Genomic DNA, 10,071 nt, shown 5'->3' with positions numbered 1-10,071 from the left:
CAGTCATCCATAACACATATGCCCCGACGGATCGCTTAATTGGGAGCTGCTACCACTCTTGGATGAGAGCGCGCCCACCGGCAGCACACACCGGTAATCCTTCTTCTTTTGCGATTCCAGCACAGTAACAGCGGCGCGCAAGAACGCCCAGCACCAGCACAAGAAAACAAGCGAAGCTCACGGCGGTGATCTCAGAAACCATGCAGCATGTCGCATAGGCTTTGGATTTGACGCGCTAGACCATGCCCACTCACGCACGCACGCACGCACGAATGTACCGACACGCATATTAATGCGTCCATGCGTCACAAATTTCTCAAGTTTTTAATGCTAATATGTGCACAAGAACTTAATTATTTTTGTAACGAAAGTTTCATTTGGTTGTAGTCCTTTGTTATCGCACTGCCCAAAAGCATACAGCCCGAAAGAGACGACCTGGAGGAATGCCTGGAGGCGATGCCTTTCTAAACGGGCCGAAGGAAGCCGGAACTGGCCGAAGCGCTAGCCAACGAACGCAGCGTCTGGGGAGGGACAGCATGGCGTTCAGCGTTACTACGTTTGTCGTGGTCCTTTGTGGTGCCGAGGGCATGAACCATCGCTGGAATGAGCATTTGTCACTCTTCCGATATGTGATGTGCCGACAGCAGTGAAATTCGCTGGTGCGATGTACGAAAACGTGGTAAGGTGCTGAGTAAACCTGTGTTTATAGCGGGCTCAGCGGGCTCGACGGATAGCGCGTCGTCCTTTGCGCGCCTTCACTGGAAACGCTATGCTGACGGTGGGGCTCATTTCCTCCATGGCGCAGCAGCTGGTGGGAGACCACTACCCGGGTGACATCTCGCATCTTGGGGGTAAGTTAATTTTCTTCGAACCTGTTCATTATTTCAAAGCCTTTGCGCACAACTGGCCACGTCAACACAGCTAGTACAGAGACGCGAAGACGCAGTGCCTATCGCGGCAGCACGCAGCGCTGAAAGGTTGTTTGCTGGCGGCACACGGGCATGAATGCGCGTGTAGTGTCAGTGGTCACACGGTCATGGTCAGTATGCCATGCAAATATGCACAGCTGATCCGATCGCGGGGTGCACGATATCGGCGCCGTACTGCCGCCGTACTGCCATTCATCTCTCGCCGAGAATGGAATATGTGCCCACCAATAGTTCTTCGGCCCGGGCTTTACATTCTCGCCGCATGTTACGCTGTAATTGAAGTAACAGCGCTCGAGCAGTTTAACTACGTAGACTGCGATTCAGCTGTATGCGTTAGGATTGAGCTTCCTCCTCTTTCACTTGTATTTCACTTGTACTTTTATAAATTGTGTATTTAAGGTACGAAGCTGCATATGATCCAGCTGCGTTCGTACTTATAGTCGAGCCTTGAATAGCAGAACGGTGAGATAAAAACAAATTGCTCTGAAGTTTTCCGCTTCTATTTTGGCATTCGCTTTTTCATACTTTGGCTCGGAGCTGAAATGGTACAAACAACTGCAAAATGCACACAGGTGCCCTAGCTCCATTTGCCCTAAATCCCGAAGTTGCAGTGAAATTTAAGGGTAATTGAGCCTTTAATAGGTACGAAGAATAAACTTGATTGTTTCATGATTATAACCAATGGCGCAAATAAATCTGACTTTGACTTAAATATGCTGAGGTACCTCTCCAATACCTTATTTGATGTTAAAGGAAAAAGTGTGGTTTTTCTGCAATTGGCACTATTAATTCATCATACCTGTGAGAATGTGAAATCAGTGCTAATCATGCTGGATTTCAAATTGAGGGACGCATGCAGAATTTGAAGCAAACCAGCCTTCTACTGAAAATATCGTTCTGCTGTGGTCTGTTCTTTTGAATGGTGGCATGTATTGTAGAAACGATGCTGGATATCGATATGCAAGTGATGTCTCGTCTGAGGCTAGCTTGTGAATGACTGCCGTGGTTATGAATTTCTTGTTGCCTGGCCCACTTCGAAATGTGGTTAAACAGTTGTGTTCCATTCTGCGACCGGCTCCTTTTTGTGCCTTGCACTTTGCCTTACATGCTTGACTCTAGTCCATTTTTTGCACTGTGCTGCTGTTAAATGTGTCTTTTTACCTTGCAGCAATCTCCACATAGCTTTACCAGCAATGCCTCTTCCAAGCTCTCCAGTATGGCTGTGCCAGCCTTTCACTTGGTGCTAGGATGCCCAGCAAGCAAGCAGGCTTTTGAGGTAAGCACTGAAGACATCTTCCGACACAAGTAGCTTTTATTTTCCTAGTCCACTGCTACTTGTGTGACCCCTCGTTATGTTGATTTTCGCAAGTTAGGTTGCCTATTAAGGGCTCTCTTTTGTTTTTCACCTGCTGCTGTGGCCTACTGCGTTGGTGTTCGGCTACTGAGCCCAAAGACGCGGGATTGAATTGTGGTGGCTTCGTTTCGACAAGGCGAAATGCATATTTGCTCGTGTGTTATGCAATGTCAGTGCATGTTAAAGAATCTTTGGTGGTCGAAATTTATGCACAGCCCTCCTCTATGAATGGAGCTATTGTTCAACTTTGAGGCATTAAAGGGACACTGATGGCAAGCTGAAGTTGACCTGTGATGATGAAGTTCTGCATCCTAACCACAAAGACGACACTTTTTCTGAAAGTGGAGCTTTATAAGCCAGAGAAAGCAAAACATACAATTTTCATCAGCACCGGCTGATTTCGGAAGTAAATTGCGATGCGCTGACTCCGGTTTTTTTTGGCACAGATTCCAGAGGCTAGGCTGAACTGCCATTCACCTCAGAACGGTTATCATGGAGTCCTTTGTGTAGACTTCATGAGTTCAAATCGAGTGGCGGGAAAATTTTTAAATGTAATTTTTGCGCCAATCATTGTGTTGATGGCCTTTGCGCTGCTGTTAAAACCGGGATAGCAGTATGGTATCCCATAAAACTAGGTTCAGGACTTGCAGGAAGTGGTTTATCACATTCCGCTAGCTTGTGCAAGAAACTACTTCAGGGATATGTGCAGGTGTCTTTAATGTGTTCCTGAGTGAGCACTAACTTGTTAGGGGGAAGGCAGCTTCTAATCTGGCACTACAGTGCCAATGTCGTGAGTGTAAATCATAAGATGACCCATCAGTGTGTACGCCTGATTTCTGTGACACTTCAGTGGTGTATAGAAGTGGTAAACAAATCTGTAAGGTATTTGATGCATATCTCCAAGGCAACGGTTGTATGAGTAGCGAAGCCATTAGTCAATCTTCAACGGAAAGAATTTTCTCTTTTAGATGACGTGCTTGTATATCAGTGACAGTTATTTGTTGTCCTGCCTTTCGCTGGTGTGGGTCATGTGTGGCGCATCTTCATGCGAGCCTTCTTTTCCTTCACAAAAAATTCAATTGATAGTCCAACCTGTTTTCTTCTCTTTTCCTGTGTTGCATCTTTTGGCTGGTTTAAATCTGTAACTGAGCTCAGACCGTGATAATTACAGCCGGTAAACAGAGCTACTGAATGTGAGCTTGGCATACATGCGTACTGTATGTGTGAAAGTGCAGTTTACAATATTCAGAAATGCTTGATAGCCTTACAAGAATCTAAAATTTTGTTGGAATTCCTATTTGTTCTCTGTTCAAGTGTCAAGAGTTTTTCCGCTTCATCGTGTAATTAGAGCCACTTTGGTACTTAAGCTGAAATCTTTTCTTTAGCCTGCATGTTTCTCACTTTTGGGACAGAAACTTGGAGGCTAATGAAGAGAGTTCAGCTTAATAGAGTATAGACACCTAATCTTGGTGGCATGTTTTCTTCTCTATAATGGTGCGGAAGACACTACTATGCATGAATCACCATCTGGTATTCGCGTGAGACCGCTAAATAATTTATAATCAACTTTTTCTGCCATCCTGTTTCGGTGAACAATTTGACTATGGCTATGACATCAAAGAGAGGTTATAGGTCATGTGAGGCGTGGGAAAACTGCACTTATAATCGCTGCTTCGTCATTTTAATTTGCTACAGCGCTGACGCCAGCATTCCTTAAGAGCCAGAAGTACCAATTGTATTGCAGTTTTTCATGCCTCACGTGACCAATAACCTCGCTTTGACGTCACAGCCATCATTCAGCTGTTGAAACCGAAACAAATACAGCAGGAGAAAGAAATTTGATTATAAATTATTTAGCGGTCATAGGAGGATGCCATGTAGTAATCCGTGTATAATACTTTATGCCTTATTACAAAGAAAAAAACACGTGCCAAACGATAAGGACAGCAAAGTGAGCTATGGAAAGAAAAATGATAAGTCTAACATTAAGAGACCAAAAGGGGGCGGAGTGGGTGAGGGAACAAACGCGGGTTAATAACATGCTACTTGAAATTAAGAGGAAGAAACGGGCCTGTGCGGGGCTTGTAATGGGAAGACAACATAACCGCTGGTCCTTAAGGGTAATGGAGTGGATTCCAAGAGAAGTCAAGCGTAGCAGGGGGCGGCAGAAAGTTAGATGGGCGGATGAGATTAAGAAGTTTGCGGGGATATGGTGGCCACACCTAGCAAAGGACAGGGTTAATGTGGAGACATGGGTGAGTCCTTTGCCCTGCAGTGGGCCTAGTCAGGCTGATGATGATGGTATGTGTCGCACCTGCTGCTTCGTGCTATCAGCTGGCCCATGCTTGGCCGACCAGACTAGCCAAATTTGTGATGTGGGTTTTCTATTGCACCTGCATTTGTGTACACAGAGGACTTGAATGGTAGCAGGCGATGCTGTGCATGTGTTCACGCCACAGCACACATGACCCACACTGAAAGCTTCTCTGCCTTTAGTAAGACAGCTGCATCAGTCTGGGGCATAACGTATCCCAGTGCTAGAGTATGAGTAAATTGCTCTGGAATTTTAATCTGGTATCAGGTAGCATAGCGCAAAAGAAGGCTAGCGCGGCTGCCTATATTCTCTTGGGCAGCTGTGTTGGATTTTCAGTGCCTGTTAGTGTAATCCGTGAAAGTTCACTGTAACCCATTTGTTTCGATGTAAATTAGGAAGTCCTTAGAGCCCTGTACTTTTTAATTATAATAACAAGGTAATGAAGTAATTCAATTGTACCTGTTCTCTTTCAACACAGTAAAGTGCTGCTGGGTCGAGATCACAGTTTTACTTTGTAGGTGTGCTCAGGCTGTGATCATCATTATCATCAGCAGCAGCAGCAGCAGCAGCCTGACTACACCCACTGCAGGGCAAAGGCCTCTCCCATGTCTCTCCAATTAACCCTGTCCTTTGCCACTTGCGGCCACTGTATCCCCACAAACTTCTTAATCTCATCCACCCACCATTTTTTCCTGTGTGTGTGTCTTTTTCGCCATTCTGAAATTCAATCATACAAATGGATTGATGCATGTAGTGTCAGGTGCGTAATGTGATACCACCAGCTCACCCCAAGCTGTGCTCAGATTTGCCTCATTGCTGCAGGAGCAAGAAGGCAGGCTTGAGGCTGAGTGGTGCAAAAACATGATTTTTCAAGAATGTCTCTGTGGAAATTGCAATTAATCATGTGAATTTGCTTTCATTTTAGGAGCTGCACACAAGCTGGGCGCCTTTCCATGCTGATCATGCTGGCCAGGTACGCTTATGGTTACATTCCTAGGTTGTTTTCATAATGGCAGTTGTGGATTTCTGTGTGGTTTTAAAACATAAATTGTATAAGTATTTGGCCTGCCACAAAAGTATAGTGGTGCATTCAAGGCCAGTGTTACAAAGGGATGTTTTGATTGCTGCAAGAACTTGAAGGCCCCTGTGTGGTCACTGTGGAAGGCCCCCTCCCTACTTAGGAATTGCTATTTGGGTTACTGAGTCATTTGGCAGAGGAATAGTGTATAGAGATAAGGGATGAAAGAATGCTTCCAACTAAGGAAAAAAATCCAGCAAGCAGTCATAGAAGCAGAAGTACAAAAATGGCAAGGCTTTCTCTAATTTACATCGAATCTTTTTCACTTAGACTTCTTATTGCATACAACGGCTGATGCTTGGCTTACACACATATTTTCTTTAGGTATGCAGTAGGTCTCACATTCTTGTATGATATGGTCACGGTGCCAAAAAATGATGGTGGTGTTAGAAAACTCGGAATATAGAGGAATTTTATTGCTGACCTTATGGAGAACTATGGTAGCTGTGCAGTCGTTATAAATATCTTCCAATATTTTCACATAACACTCTTCTACACCCTGATTCCACAATGCCTGCATGGCAGCTGTGGTTCCACCGAGTCAATTGCTGTCTGGTAGTCAATGAAGGCTATAATTGGGGTTGGTTATATTCTGCCCATTTCTCTATCACCTGATTGATTGCATGAATGTGGTCTCTTGTTGAGTATCCTTTACGAAAGCCTGCCTGATCATTTGGTTGATTGAATTCGAAGGTTGTCCTGACTCTATTAGTGATTACCTTAGTAAATACCTTGTAGGCAATCGATAGTAAGCTGATCGGTCTGTAAATCTTCAAGTCCTTGACATCTTCTTTCTTATGAATTAAAATAATGTTCGCATTCTTCCAAGCTCCTGATACGCTCGTGGTCACGAGGCAAGCGTGTACAGGCTGGCTAGTTTCTCTAGCACAATCTCTCCTCCGTCCTTCAACAAATCTGCTGTTACCTGATCCTCACCAGCTGCTTTGCCCCTTTGCATTGCTCCTGAGGCTTTCTTTACTTCCTCCCTCGTTACTGGCGGGATGTCCCATTGCTATGCTCTACTGCCTCTCTCCGTAACATTCTGATTACATTCACTACTGTAGAGATTTGTGCAGAACTCTTCGGCTACTTTAACTATCTTATCCATATTGCTTATGACATTGCCCTCTTTGTCTTTTAGCGCATACATCTGGTTTTTACCTGTGATTAGTTTTCTCTTCACTGATTTTAGGCTACCTCCATGCTTTAGAGCATGCAAGGTTTTCTCCATGTTAAACTTTCTTATGTTGGCTACCTTGCACTTATAAATAACTTCGATAGATCTCCTAGTTCTATTCTATCTCTGAAGTTAGACGTCCTCATGCTTTGGCGTTTCTTCATCAGATCTTTCGTCTCCTGAGATAGCTTGCAGGTATCCTCTCGAATGATCTGACCACCTACTTCTGCAGCACGCTCCAATGAATTTAAATATGTATTTAAAGATAACAGTTGAGGTGGGAGATTGAGCTTCGAGATTTGCACTTCAACTCGGGAGTTATGCCACTGCTACACAGAATACTTGATCGCCGTAGAGATATTTCATCATCTGGCACCAAGCTGCTGTGGCGCCACTGTCACAGTTGATAATTTTGCTGGGAAGCTGTTGTAGCGCTCACACAGTTTTGAAAAGGTGGTATTCATTGTTTTTGTGCTATTGGCAACAGTGATAATATGCTTGCTGCAGTGTTTTGTGGCTAGCCTTCTCTTTTTTTTAGTGAAATAAGTTGTACATTTCATGTTGAGTATTCTTTGAGCGATTAAATTGCTTTGATTTTATTCCTTCGTGTATAGTTGCGAGTGCTCCATGTCTGAGTGCAAATTTCTACCACTGAAAAGCCTTCAAAATCTTAATAGAAGTCCACACTGTTCTAGGGACTCAGTGGCTATTGGAAATGCCCATTTAGCTGTATTCAAGTGCCACTGAGTTAATAGCCATTTGAAAGCCTTCAAAATGCCTTTGTGACACGGTTATTAGATTTTGTGCAGGTTTGATGCTGAGCAGTCTGCGTGCTTGAGTCGGGTTTTCCAGTGTCTGTATTTCAAACCTGAAACTTTTCGAAATCATCATTAGTTCATTAATGGAAGAAGTACTTGTGCCCTTTTCTGGAATTTCCAGAAAACAGATTAACTGAATTTTTTTGCATATACTCCTACCTTTTTGCAGGTGCTGCATAGTGAGAGCCTGTATCAAGACGGCAACCTGCTGGACTTGGAGAAACTGAAGAAATTGTTTAGCCACTGTGTGGCACCCATCATGAGGGATGTGGCATTAATAAAGCCAGTTAAGGTGACCTTATCTATGTCCTTTTGCAAGCATGCTACACACATGAGAACCATCCCACGAAGCACCGTTTCTGCAAAGCTTGTTATCTCACAACATGCATGCTGAATGAGGCAGTGACAGACAGATGAGGAGGCCTTAATGCAGTACATTAGCGTACCGTGTTGAGCAGTGATGTAGGAGCCTTGCAGCCATGCAAGGTATTATCGGCATCATGATGGTAACTCCATTAGACACTGTCTAGTGCTCTGTGAGCCAGACTCGGCTCTTGAACATTCTGGGACCCTTGGCTCTCGGACATTCTGGAAGCCTCACCCGGCTTGCGCATATTACGCGAGGATGTCTCCTGCTGTACGAGCCTTACGTGGCTTGCGCACTTACGTGAGAGATGTCTCGCGTTTGCGAGCTTGCTCAGCTTGCGCAAATTATGTGAAATATGTCTCGCGTTCTGCGACCTCGTTCAATCGTCGCATTTTGCGTGGCAATAAACACGCAAAGATAGGCACGCAGAATTCACGCTCAATATTTTCAATAGGGATGCCCTCAGGATGCCGCGCAAGACGGGACGGATTAGAAGACACGGACAAGCATTATCTTGAAACTCAAGGGAACTGAATCACTTTAACCCTTCAAGTGAAATTTGTCCGTGCCTCTCGTTCGTCCCTTCTTCTTTTGTGCGCCACTATTTCTTTTTGAGTTCATATTGTTACTTGGCGGCCAGCAGAAGAATGAGACGAGGTGACTGATGGCAATATTTTTTAATGACCACTGGCCTAGTGCCAGCGCTCCGTCCCGCGCAACTGCGAGCTTCGTCTTCTTCGTCACGTTACGTGGGGCCTGCGAGCGATCGTCCAGTTCGTAAATAGCAGAAGACATCGACGAAGGGACCGCGATATGGTGATGGGCTTCAAGGGCAGAACAGAAGTGGCGGGGTGGTGACGTGCTGGCCGGCACGATGAGAGATATGAGCAAATGAAATCCCGGTCTACGATACATCCGGGCCGCAGGTTGCCAGGAGCCGACGACCGAGGCCCTTGGACGCACAGATCATCGGCATGGACAGGGGAACAGTGTATTTACTTGTCAGTGACGACTCAGGTCGGTCGGGTCACTGGTCCCCGGCGCGGCAGCGTCGTGAGTTCATCGTGTCTTGTGGTCGGGGCGGAGGACGGGGCTGGGATGAGGTTAACCGGAAAAAGAAATTGATATGCAATCCTGTACGAGGGAAAAAGGTTGAGGGGATGCAATGATTTAGGAGAAAATGCTACACCAAATTTGTGTGTATTTGCTTTAAACGACTGCAAAATATGGCGTCTGTTTCGCGAACTAAAAGCACGCATTGTTTTTTTTTTTTTTTGTCGTAAACCATTGAGTCAAATCACTTGCCTTTTCAAGTACAAAAAAGGCGCGGTAAGTTTCGGCAGGAATCTGAAATTCAACGGAGTTTGAAACCGAAAATTCTTTCACCCCTTCAGTAACAGCCGGAAACGAAAAAAGAAAAGAGGCTGGCTACAATATTATGCTCTCCTCGTATTATTTATGCCGCTATGCACCCTGGCCAATCCCCCGCCGTGGGTATGTGCCATTCAGCCCGAGGACATCATCATCATCATCATCATCATTTCTGCGGCTCACAACTGCTATATTGAAAGACTTTGACACAAACACATCTTGTATTACGGATTAGATGCCCGCGGAGATAAAGTGCCCTTGGTAATTTTCTCAACCAGCCAAAAATAAGATAAACGGTTTCGAAAAGAGGCGGTAACCAGCACACCAAGATAAGCGTAGAACGAGCACACATGCCTACAAAGTTTTGTTTCGCGAAACGAGACTGAATAAGAAAACACGGCCTGTTTCATTTTTTTTTTAATTAAGGAGCTGCAGAAAGAAAGCAATGACTGCGAGAAAAATTCCAAAGGCAACATCGGTCTGTGGCGCTGACGGAAAACAATATTTCAAGGTATGTAAAAGTCAGCAGTCGGTCACATTCGACGTGTACGCCCACAGCCACTGGGCCCATTTTCTGTTTACCTCCGCAAGCATATTGCCTCGGTTAGCTGCCACAATAAATAGGTAAGAAAAAACCGTGGCTTAGGCAAGTGGTTCCCGACC

At 45.0% G+C, this 10,071-nt stretch overlaps 1 long non-coding RNA gene across 2 annotated transcripts; it reads left to right on the top strand.

Annotated features, from left to right (window-relative positions):
- The first annotated feature begins 552 nt into the window (after positions 1-552).
- LOC149362986 (uncharacterized) lies at positions 553-7,855 on the top strand. 2 transcript variants are annotated; one of them, XR_016288551.1, is made up of 4 exons: positions 553-851; positions 2,098-2,205; positions 5,523-5,570; positions 7,840-7,855. It is a non-coding gene; the product is annotated as an uncharacterized LOC149362986 (long non-coding RNA). The 2 variants fall into 2 exon arrangements; XR_016288550.1 differs by lacking the exon at positions 7,840-7,855 and having other exon boundaries at positions 5,523-5,779.
- The last annotated feature ends 2,216 nt before the right edge of the window (positions 7,856-10,071 follow it).

This window comes from Amblyomma mixtum, chromosome 2 (genome assembly GCF_055824585.1).
Source record: "Amblyomma mixtum isolate Tamu chromosome 2, ASM5582458v1, whole genome shotgun sequence".
Classification (NCBI taxonomy): Eukaryota; Metazoa; Arthropoda; class Arachnida; order Ixodida; family Ixodidae; genus Amblyomma; species Amblyomma mixtum.
Note: the sequence above shows the minus strand (reverse complement) of the source record. Positions and strands in the feature narration are given on the sequence as shown.